General features: G+C 39.0%; 1 protein-coding gene across 1 annotated transcript in view; it reads left to right on the forward strand.

Annotated features, from left to right (window-relative positions):
* The window catches only part of Slc35f4 (solute carrier family 35 member F4), a 263,071-nt gene that overhangs the window by 58,342 nt on the left and 187,077 nt on the right, over nt 1–17,652 (forward strand).

Genomic DNA, 17,652 nt, shown 5'->3' on the forward strand with positions numbered 1-17,652 from the left:
TGGAGTTTGCCCAGGTAGTTTCCTATCTTACTTTGGGGATTACAGTTAAGTGATTGGATGAATCTCAGAAGAGACTTGGAACTTTGGACTTTTAACATTGCTAAGATTGCTATAGACTATGGAGACTTTAGAAGTTGGACTATTTTTAATTATGCTCTGGCTAGGTATGGCTCCCATAGACTCATGTGTTTGAACAAGCCTATGGGGACCAGGAAGTGGAATGTTGTTGTTTAAATATGTTTGTCCCAGGAGTGGCACTATTAGGAGGTGTAGACTTGTTGGAGTAGGTGTGGCCTTGTTGAAGGAAGTGTGTTACTATGGGGATGAGCAATGAGACCCTCCTCTTAACCACATGATATCCAGTCTTCTCCTAATAGCCCTCAGATAAAGATGTAGACCTCTCAGTTCCTCCTGTACAGTGCCTGTTAGGATGCTGCCATGCTCCTGCCTTCATGATAATGGACTGAAACTCTGAACCTGAAAGCCATCCCCAATTAAATATTATCCTTATAAGAGTTGCCTTGGTTAGGGTATCTGTTCACAGCAGTGAAGCCCTAACTAACACATTTGTTTACTCCAACAAGATTTGAGCCACTATTATACCAGTATATCATGCAGTCAGGGCACAATTATACATCACAGGATATGTAGCTAGGTCAATGGTTTCATTCTTCCTTAGTAGCAGACAGAGTATCTTACTACTATGAACAGTAGTCAGAAATCACCAACCAAAAAGTACACATGGAGAGACCCATGGATCCAGCTACATATGTAGCAGAGGATGGCCTTTTCAGACATCAATGAAAGGAGAGGCCATTGGTCCTGTGAAGGCTCGATGCCCCAGTATAGGATAAGGCCAGTCAGGAGAGTGGGGGTGGGGGGATTAGCAGAGGGAGGGGGATGGGATAGGGGTTTTTCAGAGGGGAAACCAAGAAAGGAGATAACATTTGAAATGTAAATAAAGCAAATATCTAATAAAAAACTTGGATAAAGAAAACACTAGTCAGTAAGGGTGAAGGCACCAGCTCAGCTTCTCCATGTTCAATGAAATTCGTGCTTTCCTCAACAATAGAGCCTTATATTCAATTGGTGGAGAACAACCAATAGTATTGGCAATATCCTGTGCTTTTAGGGGTTTCCTTAGTGCTCCTTTGGCCAACAACTCAGATGTAACAAATTCCAATCACTGGAGGTTTCTCTTGGTGGAGAAAAATGTTTAGTTTGGGGCTTTATCTCCCACATTATTTGGTAATTCCACTTAGATTCTTTTCACATATATTAAGAAGCTTATGCTGTGGTGGATTTCCATATGACCCTTCAAATGGCCCTTAGTGTTGGCTGCCCCTCCCCATACTCCCTCCTTTATCCACCTCTTCTTTTCCTTTCACTGTTTAATCCTCTCACTATGGTCTCCCCATCTCTCCCTAACTACATACTTTCCCTTTCTTCAGAGATCCCGCCCTCATCCCAGTTCTTTACACACACACACACACACACACACACACACACACACATATATATCAGAAAATGAGTTTATTTTGAATAAACCACTCAACTTTGGGAGATGACCATACCTTAACTTTTCTTTGAAGAAAGACAAGAATTTGATCAGTTCATGTAAACCCCTTTCTCTACCCCTTGCAAGGCAAAAACACCAAGCTAAACCAAACCAAACCAAACCCTATCTCTGCCCGACCTTTCAGGTGTTATGATAATGTTAACAAAGGACTTAATCTCTGTGTTTCCATAGATTTTAGCATGACTATCAAAGGCTTAAAAGCTATCCACATCTAAGAGAATACATACCTTGTTTGATTTTGGGGGCAGGTCTGAATTGCCGTACTCAAGATGATTTGTTGAGGACTATGCATCTACCCGTGAATTTAATTACTTCATGTTTAACAGATGAAAATGTTCTGATGTGTAAATGTACCACATTTTTGGTATCTTTTTGTCACTTGATGGACTGGACATCTAGCGTCTTTCCAGTTTCTGGCTATCATAAATAGAGCAACATGAAATACAGAAACATGGAAGTATGGATGAGCAAGTATCTGTGTGGTAGGATGCAGAGTCCTTTGAGTACAGACCCAAGAGTGGTACAGCTGGGTCTTGAAGTAGATCTGTTCCCAGCTTCCTAAAGAAGCAGTAGAGTGATTTTCATACTGTCTGTACAAGATTGTACTCCCACCAAAAATGAATATTTCCCTTCTCTTACATCCTTGCTAGTATGAGCTGTCATTTGTTTTATTGATCTTGGCAAGTCTGCTGGTATAAGATGAAATATCAACATACTATTAACGTGCATCCTCCTGATGGTTAAGGATGTTGCACATTTCTTAGTGTTTCTCAGCCATTTGTGTTTCATCTTTTGAGAACACTGTGTTTAGTTCTGTACCGCATTTTGGTGGGTTATTTGTTTTCTCAATGTCCAGATTTTTTATGATTGGTTATAGATTTTAGACACTAACCATCTATTGGATGTGTAATTGGTAAGGATCTTTGCCCATTCTGTATGTTGCCACTTTCTCCAAATGATGGTATATTTTGCTGTACAGAAGCTTTTTTGTTTTATGATGTTCAGCTTATTAATTGCTGGTCTTAGTGCCTGTGCTATCAGTGTCCTGGTCAGAAATCCCTTTCCTGTGCCAATGAATACAACTCTATCCCCTACTCTCCCTCCTAGTTGGTTCAGAATAATTAGTTTTATGTTGAGGTTCTTGATCCATTTGGAGTTGAATTTGTGCAGGGTAATAGATATGGACTATTTTCCTTCTTATACATACAGGCATTCAGTTGACAAACACTATTTGTTGATATATATAGTCCCCCAGCTAATGTGATTCTACACACACACACCCACGTAGCATGCTTTTCCAGTTGAATTAGGATCATTCATAAGCCCTCTGTTCCATTAGACATTTTCTCAGTTCCCTTATCAATATGGTACATTTGTAAGAAGCTTGAATAGAGTGGGGTTAGTTTTTCTATCTTAAAATAAACAAAGTGTTTACATAGTTTCATATAAAAATTATCTTTGCATACTTTACTATAGTGAGGTTTTCTTCAAATTTTCTTAAAATCCAATGTTATAAATATGAATTATTGGTTTTAGAAGTTTTATTTCACAACTTAGCCTGTCTCATTATCAATTCCAGTAATGTATTTAAAGGTTTTCTCACATTTTTAGTACTGACAATTAAACTGTGGATAATGTTTGTTTTATCTCTTCTCTTCCAATTCTCAGTCTTCTCAATTTTTCCATGATTTTATGTTATTGCTTGGGATGTCTGTAGGGTATTAATTAGTTATCTTAGTTGTAGGCATTCTCAACTGCATTTAAACAGCATTTTAAGGTTTTATCATTAAGTGTGAGACTTGCTCTGGGCTTTTCGTAAAAGTCTTTTTCTCTGGCTATCAGCAGAATTGCTGCAATCCTCTGACAAGTGTAAAGCAGCTGGGTTACTGGAACAGGCCACAGTACTCATATGCAGTTGGTCCCAAGACTGCAATTGATGGTCATCATTTCTCTCTTGTGTAACCAATTCTAGGAATCCATTCACAGACACAGTGGCTAAGCAGATGTAAGCTGCTCACTCGTTTGCTCATTTGGTCAATAATGCACATCAGCATCCCTTGGGAATCTGAACTTTGGTTTACTTTCATTTTTAGCGCCTGCTGGACCAGGGTTGCAGAAATATCCCATTTCACATTACTACCAGGCACAGAAGCATAATGGCAACTCTCTCCTGTAAGGATTCCCTGGTATCCAAACATCCTCCTTTCTTCTCAGCATCAATCCTAAATCTCTAGAGCAAACAGGATGAATAAATTTGACCCTGACCAGGAGTTTTTCTTGGCCTGCAGGCTCCCTAGAGTGCTTGTGGAACCCATATGACTACAGCCCATGGAGTTATCATAGCTTCCATATCAAAGAGCTGTGACTGTATCCAGTGGTGGCAAACAGCCCTTTAGGAACCAAGATCACAAGCATCAGAATGTTCTAGAGAAAAGAGGTACACATTCACCACTGAATTAAAGCCCCTAAGATCCATTCTGATCTGTATTCCCCATTCTCTGGATTCTCATCATCACACTTCACCAGATACTGAAGTTTTAAGAGCTTATCTCCCCTTCCCCAAAAAAGGAACTTATTCCCTTTCAAAGACTATAGTGCAACCTTTTATGGATAGAGTAAGAGGCAGAGGAGTCTCTATTTAAATGAACAAACTTCATCACATTAAGTACTTGCATTAAATGGAGTTTTGTCAGGGTCTCCAGCTGAAATATCATTCTCTAGCTGATGTTCAGCAAGTATGAAGAATTCAAAATACAGTAGATATTTAAGACTTTCAGAGCTTTCTCTGTCTAGGTCTCTGGCCCATTCTTATCCTACCATGGCCTTAGCATAAACATGAGAAATCTCTCAGAGGTGTCTTAAGCTCTACTCTAAAAATCATAAATCCCATAGTGAATTCTTAATACTCTGTCCTAAGCTTGAATAAACCAAAACACACCAGCTGCACAATTCTTATCATTCTCTTTTCTGTATACTGATAAAGTAACAAAACCAATAATCTCTGTTCTGCACATACCCCATTTCATCCACTAGATTTGAAGGCAAAGATGATAGTCCTTGGTGTATCCCTAACTCCACAGTCCCCTTCTATGGCCTACTTCCTACTTTCCCTAGTAAATCTCAACATCAAGTCTCCTAGATTGGCTATTTCTAGAAAGTGAAAGTTCTCATTCATGATTGCATGTAGGAACTAATCATTAGATTCTATGGAGCTGAGTAGGAATTTCAGAAGAATGACAAAGTAAGGAGGCAATGACAAATGAAAAGTTTATTTTTAAATTATTACTGCTGTGAACAACTTGAAGTCAAACTTCTACAATGTAACTCAAACTGTACCTTTGGCTTTGAGGGAAAAAACAAAGATCCTGTTGCCCAAAGATGACTGACTCTGTGTCTACACAATTCTGAATAGCCTCTTAAACCAGGCACTAGGCACCATACCTATCTCATCCTTATCCTAGCCTCTCAGATATCTCATCTTTATCCTAGTTTTGGGCACTAGTGATTGGTATTCTTGCCCTCATGCTAGTGTATGAAAATGGGGTATATGCAGCACAAAAATTGTTGGGTTTGATACTTTACAAATATACAGGAAAGAGTTGTGAGGTTCAATATCTATACAGCAGACTCCATTGTTTTGTTATTAATATATCAATATGTTAAGGATATGAAATTAGCAACTTCTATTATTAAAATACATAACAGAGTTTCCTGTTCTGAGATAATAAATAGATGCTTTGTTTATAGGAATGAAATGGCAGATTCCCAAATCATGTAGTCCTGACCAAAGGCTTCTGAGTATTAAGAATATGCAATGCAAGGACATTCATACTCTGTGAATAGGATGAATGAGTATTGAAGAGGGTTGGTAGCTGCTGTCTGAGTCTCAGTATGATGTAATTTTTGTTCCAGAATATGCTATTTGTACACGATAGTCTCATCTGTAGGATAGGCATTTGGCTCTACTTAATGAAAAATAAAACAAGGGAAGATGTGGAATACCTCTGAAGATGGTGTTGAGTCCAGTAAAGACTAAGAGAGAGATTAGCACCAACACTGTAATTCTCCCTGAATAGCAAGTCTGTGGAGCACAACACAAGGTGCATCTTTTCTGAGACAAGTAAGGAGTGTCTGGGAAGAACAGGACCTAGTAGTGTGCCCTATGGTAGCCCAGCCATTGCACTTTGCTTCCTTTCTTCTTTTTTTCCCATAGAAGAAAGAGTTTATTTCTTTCCAGTGTTTCCATCTGGAAATCCAAGAAAACCCTAGGACCTTCCTCTAATCCATATGCAAGTTGATTTTCTCATTCATCTAGTAAAAATGAGGAGATGACTGGAGATAGTGTCAGGGGTGAGACATTATGATGTTAATCACCGATGAGATAATTTACTTGTATGAGCTTTTAACTGGCTTCAGAAAAAAAAAAAAAAACCAGAATCTTTATATCTATCTTGCAGGTCTGTTATTAAGACTGAAATGTAAAAACTCTCATCAGCATAATTACTGAGTCCTGGAATGAAAGAGTCCCTCTGCCCATGGCAGTATTATTATGCAATCATTCCACAAATATTTATTAAGGCTTTGCTAAATTCTAAGCAGAGTACTAGGTATTAGGGTCTGAAGATACATAGATTGTCCTTGCTCTGGAGATGTCTCAGAAGCTATTGGAAGAAATTGGCGGCTCTAAGAGTTTATAGGTAGCTATTGTAGTGGTTCTGTAAATTTCAGAGGGAGAAAAGATTGATGAAAACCATTTCATGTGTCATTTGGGTGGAATACAACAGTTAAACCACTCATGTTTTAAAATAAGCACAAATTTGAAGATGTTTTTGCAAACTACATGTACATTTAGGACAGGCCACTCAGTTTCTCTTTCTATAAATGAGAACAACATTGGTCATTCTCAAAGTACAAGGAAGAAAATAATGTTCATGATAGATAGCAGAACTATGTAATGTGGGAAAACAGTCCCAAAGGCATAGACAAGTTAGAAAAGTAGACTGGAAAGTCGGTTAAAGTGCATATCAGAAAGGCAAAGAGCTGAGATGGATAGGCTGGAATCCCCAAGGACATCAAGAAACCACTGTAAACTATGAAGGACTTGGTATTTTACTAATTCTCAACAATCCCATTGTTACACAACACTGGGATTTTCTAGCAACACAGCTTAACAGAATCTGATGAACAGGGAGCCTAAACAACTTAGACATCATATGTCTATCTTGGAGATATAGAATGGAGAGAACATGAATGAAAATGGATGTGAGATCAGATGAACAGCGATCAAGAATACCATAATCATCACTGCAGCATTAAATGTGCTTAATTCCTATTATAAAATGGATGTACGAGTGTGAAATCCAATCTCCTCCTGGATGCATACAGAAGTGAGTCTCCTTTTGACTGCCTTTGAATCAATATATAGAACATTCTACTCCTTCAGCACCATGCTTCTCACCATGATGATAATGGAGTGAACCTTGGAAGCTGTAAGACAGCCCCAATTAAATGTTGTCCTTTGTAAGAGTTGTATTGGTCATAATGTCTCTTCACAGCAATGGAAACACCATGATACAAGTTGGTACCAGTAATTGGCTATTGCTGTGATAGGCCTGACTATACTTTTGTTTTGAGGAATGTGGATTTTGGGGGCTTTGGAAAGCAACAGAATTCTTAAATGGGGCTTAATGGGCCATTCTAGTAGAAGCATGGGAGACGGTTGTACTGAGGGTGATTTAGACTTTAAGGGCTTGCCTCAAGAGGTTTCAGAGGAGAGAAATTTAATATGTTGCCTGGTGAAGAATGTGACTGCCTTTTGCCTTTGCCTTGTCTGAAGAAGAGTCTGCACGAGGCTAAGATAAGTTGATTTGGTTGGGTTGGATTGAGGAAGAAGGTCTCAAACATACAAGGAGGGTTATACTCTGCCCTGTGTTTCACTCTTTTGAAGAGCGTTTAGATCAAGAGTAGCAAGCTTAGAAAGGGAAAATAGAAAATGACTGGTTCAAGAGCAAAGGGACACCAGAAAGTGGAATAAAGCTAAATCCTGTGTAAAAAAAAAAAAAATATGAAATTGAATCCTGAGTGTGGTGACCTCAGGCTAAGATTCTACCCAGCTAAGTTCACTATTTAGGTGTTTGCAGTTGAACAAGAGATACTTGTATCTTGCTAGGTATTATTTTCCCTAATTATTGTTTTCAATTGGAATTTTAATCTGGAATGAAGTAAAATTCAGAAATGGAGGGCTCACCTGTGATCTAGATCTTGAGCCTGAAAGACACAGGCTTTTGATCAGGATCTTGACATGAGGTGACACAGGCTTTTGATCTGAATTTTGAGGCATAGTGGCAAGAAAATTTTAGTTCCAGGCATTGTGGTACACACTTTTGTTTTCTTTTTTTTCTTTTTGTCTTTATTTTTATTGATATATTTTTAATTTACATTTCAAATTATTTCCCCTTTTCTGGGTCCCCACTCCCTGCAAGTCCCATAAGCCCTCTTCCCTCACCCTGTTCCTCCATCTACCCCTTCCAACTTCCCTGTTCTGGAATTCCCCTATACTCTTGCACTGAGTGTTTCCAGAACCAGGGATCGCTCCTCCATTCTTTTTGGACATCATTTAATATGTGGATTATGTCTTGGGTATTCAAAGTTTCTAGGCTAAAATCCACTTATCAGTGAGTACATACCATGATTGATCTTTTGAGACTGGGTTACCTCACTTAGTATGATGTTCTCCAGCTCCATCCATTTGTCTAAGAATTTCATAAATTCATTGTTTCTAATGGCTGAATAGTACTCCATTGTGTAAATATACCACATTTTTTGTATCCATTCCTCCGTTGAAGGACACCTGGGTTCTTTCCAGCTTCTGGCTACTACAAATAGGGCTGCTATGAACATAGTGCAGATCTCTGAAGAAGGAAATTGAAGAAGATGTCAGAAAATGGAAAAATGTTTCCATGCTCGTAGATTGGCAGGATTAATATAGTTAAAATGGCCATCTTGCCAAAGGCAATCTACAGATTCAATGCTATCCCCATAAAAATCCCAACCCAGTTCTTCATAGAGCTAGAAAGAGCAATTCTCAAATTCATCTGGAATAACAAAAAACCCAGGATAGCTAAAACTATTCTCAACAGTAAAAGAACTTCAGGGGGATTCAGTATCCCAGACTTTAAACTTTACTACAGAGCAATAGTGATAAAAACTGCATGATATTGGTACAATGTCAGGCAAACGAATCAATGGAATAGGATTGAAGACCCAGAAATGAACCCACACACCTATGGTCACTTGATCTTCGACAAAGGAGCTGAAATCATCCAGTAGAAAAAAGACAGTCTTTTCAACAAATGGTGCTTGTTCAAGTGGAGGTCAGCATGCAGAAAAATGCGAATTGATCCATTCTTATCTCTTTGTACTAAGCTCAACTCCAAATGGATCAAGGACCTCCACATAAAATCTGACAAACTGAAACTAATCGAAAAGAAACTGGGGAAGACCCTTGAAGACATGGGCACAGGGGAAAAGTTTCTGAAGAGAACACCAATAGCTTACGCTCTAAGATCAAGAATTGACAAATGGGACCTCATAAAACTACAAAGTTTCTGTAAGGCAAAGGACACTGTCAAAAGGACAACAGATTGGGAAAGGATCTTCACCAACCCTAAATCCGACAGAGGGCTAATATCTAATATATACAAAGAAATCAAGAAGGTAGAACCAAGAGAAGCAAATAACCCCATTAAAAAATGGGGTACGGTGCTAAACAAAGAATTTTCATATGAAGAACTTCGGAGAGGTGAGAAACACCTTAAGAAATGTTCAACATCATTAATCATTAGGGAAATGCAAATCAAAACAACCCTGAGATTTCACCTCACACCAGTCAGAATGGCTAAGGTCAAAAACTCAGGAGACATCAGGTGTTGGCAAGGATGTGGAGAAAGAGGAACACTCCTCCACTGCTGGTGGGATTGCAAGATGGTGCAACCACTTTGGAAATCAGTCTGGCGGTTCCTCAGAAAACTGGGCATGACACTTCCTGAGGACCCTGTTATACCACTCCTGGGCATATAACCAGAGGATTCTTCAGCATGCAATTAGGACACATGCTCCACTATGTTCATAGCTTCCTTTCTTCTAAAGGCTTTTATTGCTGCTTGACTGGAGTATGGTTTCCATCCTGCAGTCCTTCACATCTTTCCCTTTCTCTCCCACCTTTTTTATTACTGCATATTGATTTCTTACCACTCTCTCATTTCCTTTCTGGACAGCCACCTCCCTTCAGGAGGAAGAAGTAAGAAAAGCTGTTACCAGAGAGAACGGCAGTGCTATTGCTGTGCCTTTCTTCTGGTCAAGCATCTTGGGAGATGGCATGCTTAAAAAGTTTGGGACAAGGGAAGGAAAACGTAATGAGTAGGAGTTCACACGGGGAAATGCCACAAAGGGCAATGCCATATATCATCAAACAAGATATTGCTAGATGAACTTCAAAGGTAGATATACACATTGTAGCTTAAGAATTAATGAGATGATTTTTCCATTGTTTCTTTAATGTGTGTTTTACTGCTTAGACTGTTTTCTTCCACTTCTTATGAAAATACAATAATAATAGCAAATATGGTCTGTGTGTGATTTTACATGTTGATTGCCAGAAGCAAAAGCAAGACCCTTACATTCTGTTCTCCCTATTAATGCCCAACATGCATTCCTTTGGCGAGAACAAGAGACAATTAAAGGAGTGAACTATACAAATGCCTAAAAATATTTAATGGCTCTAATTAGATTCTACTGTCTGAAGAAACTGGACTGTGAGTTGGTAAGAAGAGTTTTTCAGCATTCTGAATTACTGCTAAGAAATCAGCACCTGTGACTTTGACATTGTAAATTAAAGGTTGGGGAAATTTCTCTAGTGTGCTCAGTAATATTTGTGGCTTTGCAGGTCATTTTATCTCTTGCAACCTGTCAACTCAGAAGCTATAGCATTGCAAAAGTCATCATAGACAATATAGAATCCAATGAATGTGACTGGGTACAGTGAAATTTTATGTGTGAAAACAAGAAGCTGGCTGTATTGGGCCACAAGGTATATGTATTATGTTTGCTCCAAATGTTTACTGGGATGTTGTGATGCATAGAACTCCCAACCTGTTGTTCTTTTCTCTCCTTCTCTCTTTCTTTCCTTCTTTCTTTCCTTCCTTCTTTCTTTCTTTTTTCCTTCCTTCTTTCTTTCTTTCCTTCTTTATTTTTCCCTCTATAGAGCATGGGATTCTCAGTTTTCATGGCAAGGGTTTGAAAGAAAATACAATCTCAGTTGACCATTTCATCACTATGTATATTCTGTCACAATTCTGTCCCTGTCCCATGTCCCATGTGGACGTTCAGATGTTTAGAGTGACAACTTGCACTTTACACTAACTTTAATCTATTTGGAAAAACAAAAACAAACAAACAAAAAAACCAAGCACCTAATCTCACCAAATTTTATTTCCTGAATCAGAAGAACACCAGTTATTAGTTCATTGAATTATCTTTTATTTAATCCGCTCAGAACTGGCAAAGTGTGAGCATTCCATGTGCTCCTAGGACTGAGATGCCTGATCCAGGGAAAGCAACCAAAGTGTTTCAAAAGCCATCTAGGGTAGGCCAAAGGCATGCAAGTGAGTTTTCTGGAGATGGTCCACTCTTTTGCATAGCCTGTGATGGATGAGCACTAAGAATGCAAAGACTTCATCCCAGGATTACTTCTTGCTGCTGATATGCCTTTCCTGTAATTATTACATGGCCTAATAATTCCTGGGTATTAGCCCACCCTATTGGGAAAACTCCCTGCTGAAGAAAAACTTTCAATAATTAATGCTGTTTAGATGAATTAATGATTTTATAGAATTCCTGATTTTATTCAAATTATTTTAGGAAAGCTTTCTGAGATGGTTTTAGTTGTTTTTGCCAGAAAGACATAATAAAATTAGAATCAAGAATAAACTGTGCCCACTCCTCATAACAGTAAGTAAAGGCTGCATAATAAGGAATAAAATGAATTTTCATAATTACCCTAAGAAGAGAAATAGGCTTGAGACAGATTTGTGATCAAAGAAAAACATACATTCTAGGTCATGTCCAAGGATAAAGCCACAGGTGTGCACTGTAATAGAGGCCATGTGAGACTGTTGCTTTGAATTTATAATGAGCTTATAGAATGAAACATTGCTTTGAACTCACTATCTACATTTTTCTGAAACTCCCCTTTTTGTGTTCTCTATGAAGAAATTTTCTAAAGAACTTTTGTCTAAGTAGGTATAAGAAGGTCAGAGAGAAGGAATAAAGTATGGCTTAGGGGGCTCTGTGTATATATACATGTGTAGGTATATGTGATTGTATACTTGTTGAGTTGATGAGACAGGTAGTCAGGCCCTATAAGTGTGTGTGTATGTATGCGTGTGTATACATCGGTGTATCTTGTCTGTGTAAATGAGCTTTCCTCTTCTTCTCTTCTTTTCACAAAGAGTTAATGAGTTTCCAGTAAGAGGTCTTTGAGCCAGAAAGAAGAGCTCCCTACCAGTTATCCCTCCTTTCTTCTTTATCCCCCGCTGCTGAGTAGCAGGAGTTAATGACCAGAAGACAAGAGTTTTTGACCTTAGAACAGCAGAGAATTATAGATGGAATAATTTCCAAAGATAAATAAACTTTGTCCTCACAATGACTCTATACCCCATTTCTGCTTTCCTCAAAGAACTGATCCTGAGCCAGACACCAGACAAGGGGCCTCAGGTGGGTGGGTGTGAGTGTGTGTGCCCACAACCATGGCACACATGTGCAGGTCAGAGGACAACTTACTGAGAGCCAGTCCTAGGGGATTAAACACAGGTTGTCAAGGTTGGCATCAAGGAACCTTACCCACTAAGCCATCTTATACTTCCAGATTGAATTTTATGCACTATTTTGGGGTTATCCCTCTGTCTAGAGAGGAAAGGTTCTGTTTTTGTTGTTGTTGCTATTGTTCCGTTTTGTTTTGTTTTCTGAGACAGACTTCCTATGTAGACCCAGACAGCCTAGCACTTGCTACATTGTCCAAGTTGGCCTGAAACTCATAGCAATCTTCCTGCCTCAACCTCCTGAACCAGTACCATGGGGGCCAAGACTCAGCTTTAGTATTTAAGAGTCTAGCACAGAGTAAATATACTAAGCTCTAAGCCTTCCATTTTGCTATCATGTTTTCCTTTTCCTCTTCTTAGTTTAACATTTGCCACTGCTTATGCAGACAAAACCTTGGAAACTGATGGTACAGTTTGTACTGGTGCTTCTTCACTTACAAGAGGTTGTATCCCAGAGAGCTGGTCAAAAGATGTTAAGCTCTGAAATTGAGAACGCTTTCAGTGCACTTGAAGACCAGATCCCATGGGGAAGTCTCATCTCACTTGAAGCAGGCAGAGTGTCCTTTCCTTAACCTATTGTGGGGCAAGATCTAAGCCCAAATCTATTTTATAGTGAAATCATGACTCATCTGTGCAATCTATGGTCATGCTGCATAAAAATCAGAATGACTGTATGGAGGTGCTCTCATATGTCATAAAGTCAATTTCCTAATGTCTCTCTGTAATTGTGTTAAAGGCTGGCTCTAGATAGGAAATATTCATTAAATGTATTGATCAACCTGATCCATGGCTTCCTATATGACCAAAGACCTATGACAACTTAGACTGTCGATGTACAAGTGACATTCTCTCCCTTTCTGATCTTTAGTATCCAAGGATCAAGATGAACATGAAGTTCAGCAGACACATTTTGCTACATCTGGTCTTCCAATGGGGGAGAAATATTAACAGCATTACCATCAGCAAAACATAGACTGGGTTTAATTCTCATGATTAAACCTAGACTTCTAGACATCAGAAAGCCCCAATATAATTCACTAAATAGTGAAAGCCAGAACATTCAGCACTCTGGCAATTTACTAGATTTGTCTGTCTTTGTGCCTGTGTGTTTTTTTTATTCAATATATTTTTTATTTACATTTCAAATGATTTCCCCTTTTCTGCCCCCCCCACTCCTGGAAAGTCCCATAAGCCCCCTTTCATCCCCCTGTTCGACCACCCACCCCTTCCCACTTCCCTGTTCTGGTTTTGCCCTGTACTGCTACACTGAGACTTTCCAGAACAAGGGGCCACTCCTCCATTCTTCTTGTACCTCATTTGATGTGTGGATTATGTTTTGGGTATTCCAGTTTCCTAGGTTAATATCCACTTATTAGTGAGTGCATACCATGATTGATCTTTTGAGACAGGGTTACCTCACTTAGTATGATTTTATCCAGTTCCATCCATTTGCCTAAGAATTCCATGAATTCATTGTTTCTAATGGCTGAATAGTATTCCATTGTATATATATATACCACATTTTTTGCATCCATTCTTCTGTTGAGGGATACTTGGGTTCTTTCCAGCGTCTGGCTATTATAAATAGGGCTGTTATGAACATAGTAGAGCATGTATCCTTATTACATGGTGGGGAATCCTCTGGGTATATGCCCAGGAGTGGTATAGCAGGATCTTCTGGAAGTGACATGCCCAGTTTTCTGAGGAACCGCCAGACTGATTTCCAGAGTGGTTGTACCAATTTGCAATCCCACCAGCAGTGGAGGAGTGTTCCTCTTTCTCCACATCCTCGCCAACACCTGCTGTCTCCTGAATTTTTAATCTTAGCCAATCTGACTGGTGTAAAGTGAAATCTCAGGGTTGTTTTGAATTGCATTTCCCTAATGACTAATGAAGTTGAGCATTTTTTTAAGATGCTTCTCTACCATCCGAAGTTCTTCAGGTGAAAATTCTTTGTTTAACTTTGTACCCCATTTTTTAATAGGGTTATTTGGTTTTCTGGGGTCTAACTTCTTGAGTTCTTTGTATATATTAGATATTAGCCCTCTATCTGATGTAGGATTGGTGAAGATCTTTTCCCAATTTGTTGGTTGCTGATTTTTCCTTTTGATGGTGTCCTTTGCCTTACAGAAACTTTGTAATTTTATGAGGTCCCATTTGTCAATTCTTGATCTTAGAGCATATGCTATTGGTGTTCTGTTCAGAAACTTTCTCCCTGTACCGATGTCCTCAAGGGTCTTCCCCAGTTTCTTTTCTATTAGCTTCAGAGTGTCTGGCTTTATGTGGAGATCCTGGATCCATTTGGAGTTGAGCTTAGTAAAAGGAGACAGGGATGGATCAATTCACATTCTTCTGCATGCTGACCTCCAGTTGAACCAGCACCATTTGTTCATCAGGCTATCTTTTTTCCATTGGATGTTTTCAGCCCCTTTGTTGAGGATCAAGTGGCCAAAGGTGTGTGGGTTCATTTCTGGATCTTCAATCCTGTTCTATTGATCCATCTGCATGTCACTGTACCAATACCATGCAGTTTTTACCACTATTGCTCTGTAGTATTGCTTGAGGTCAGGGATACTGATTTCCCCAGAATTTCTTTTGTTGTTGAGAATAATTTTATCTATCCTGGGTTTTTTGCTATTCCAGATGAATCTGAGAATTGCTCTTTCTAACCATATGAAGAATTGAGTTGCGATTTTGATGGGTATTGCGTTGAATCTGTATATTGCTTTTGGCAAAATGGCCATTTTAACTATATTAATCCTGCCGATCCCTGAGCATGGGATCTTTGTCCATTTTTCGAGGTCTTCTTCCATTTCCTTCTTCAGAGTCTTGAAGTTCTTGTCATACAGATCTTTCACTTGTTTGGTAAGAGTCACCCCAAGGTACTTTATACTGTTTGTGGCTATTGTGAAGGGGGTCATTTCCCTAATTTCTTTCTCAGCCTGCTTATCCTTTGAGTATAGGAAGGTTACTGATTTGCTTGAGTTGATTTTATAACCTGCCACTTTGCTGAAGTTGTTTATCAGCTGTAGGAGTTCTCTAGTGGAGTTTTTTGGGTCACTTAGGTAGACTATCATATCATCTGCAAATAATGATAGTTTGACATCTTCCTTTCCATTTTGTATCCCTTTGACCTCCTTATGTTGTCTAATTGCCCAAGCTAGTACCTCAAGTACAATATTGAAAAGATAAGGAGAAAGTGGGCAGCCCTATCTAGTCCGTGATTTTAGTGGGATTGCTTCAAATTTCTCTCCATTTAGTTTGATGCTGGCTACCGGTTTGCTGTATATTGCTTTTACTATGTTTAGGTATGGGCCTTGAATTCCTGTTCTTTCCAAGACTTTTAGCATGAAAGGATGCTGAATTTTGTCAAATGCTTTTTCAGCATCCAATGAAATGTCCATGTGGTTTTTTTCTTTGAGTTTGTTTATGTAGTGGATTACATTGATGGATTTCTGTATATTGAACCAATCCTGCATGCCTGGGATAAAGCCTACTTGATCATGGTGGATGATCATTTTTATGTATTCTTGGATTTGGTTGGCAAGAATTTTATTGAGTATTTTTGCATCGATGTTCATAAGGGAAACTGGTCTGAAGTTCTCTTTCTTTGTTGGATTTTTGTGTGGTTTCGTATCAGCTAGGGCTCCAAGGGCACCCAAGAGGAGAACAGTACATCAGCAATCTGTGACAGGGGAAACTCAGCCATCCAGTGTGGCAGAAATAGCCCTAGAGCCTCACAGGAGGTTCAAACCCCAGCCAGAGACAAGACCAACTAACACCAGAGAACAAGATGGCAAAGGGCAAACGCAGGAACGCTACTAACAGAAATCTAGGCAATGTGGCAGCATCTGAACCAAACTCTCCAACATCAGCAAATCCTGGTTATGTCAACACACCAGCAAAACAAGATTTGGATTTAAAATCACTGATCATGATGCTGCTAGAAGAACACAAAAAGGACATAAATGAATCTCTTAAAGAAATACAAGGGAACATGAATAAGCTAGAAACCCGTATAATGGAAACACAAAAATCACTTAAAGAAATTCATGAAAATAAGGCTCAAGAGATAGAAGCCAATAACGAAGAAACAAAAAAAAAAAAAAAAAAAAAACTTAAAGAAATGCAGGAGAACTTGAGTCAACAGGAAGAAGTCATGAAAGAGGAAACACAAAAATCTCTTAAAGAATTAAAGGAAAACACAAACAAACAAATAAAGGAACTGAGCAAAACCATCCTGGATCTAAAAACAGAATTAGGACTAAGAAATCACAAAGGGGGACAACTTTGGAGATAGAAAATCTTGAGAAGAAATCAGGGGCCATAGATGCAAATATCAACAACAGAATACAAGAGATTGAAGAAAGAATCTCAGATTCCGAAGATACCATAGAAACCATTGACTCAACAGTCAAAGAAAATACAAAATGCAAAAAGTTTGTATCCCAGAACATCCAGGAAGTCCAGGACACAATGAGAAGACCAAACCTAAGGATTATAGGTATAGACGAGAGTGAAGATTTACAGCTGAAAGGGCCAGCAAATATCTTCAACAAAATTATGGAAGAAAACTTTCCCAACTTAAAGAGAGAGATGCCCATGAATATACAAGAAGCCTACAGAACTCCAAACAGACTGGACCTGAGCAGAAATACCTCTCCTCACATAATAATCAAAACCCCAAATGTACTAAACAAGGAATACTAAAGGCAGTAAGAGAAAAAGGCCAAGTAACATATAAAGGAAGACCTATCAGAATCACACCAGACTTCTCACCAGAGACCATGAAAGCTAGAAGATCCTGGGCAGATCTCATTCAGACTCTAAGAGAACACAAATGCCAGCCAAGACTACTATACCCAGCCTGTGTGGTTTGTTGTAGTGTATATTATATTGGTGAATTGTTGTATGTTGTTTGAGCTCACTGGAAGCAAAGTTTACCCTCACCCCTCTGTGGACCCAGGCATTGGTATCTTAAAGTGTCCACACAGGTCTCTTGTCTGAATATGGATGACACCTCTAGCTCTGCAATGGGGAGAGAAAGAACAGGAAACAGCCACAAGTGCTTAAAACATTCTTGTGTTCCTGAGAATATCTGGAAAGAAAATCACTTCTGAAGATACTATTGTCTCTTCCAGTGATTCTCAACCTGTAGGTTGTCACTCCTTTGGGGGTCCAACAACCCTTTCACAG

Source organism: Apodemus sylvaticus, chromosome 8, assembly GCF_947179515.1.
Source record: "Apodemus sylvaticus chromosome 8, mApoSyl1.1, whole genome shotgun sequence".
NCBI lineage: Eukaryota > Metazoa > Chordata > Mammalia > Rodentia > Muridae > Apodemus > Apodemus sylvaticus.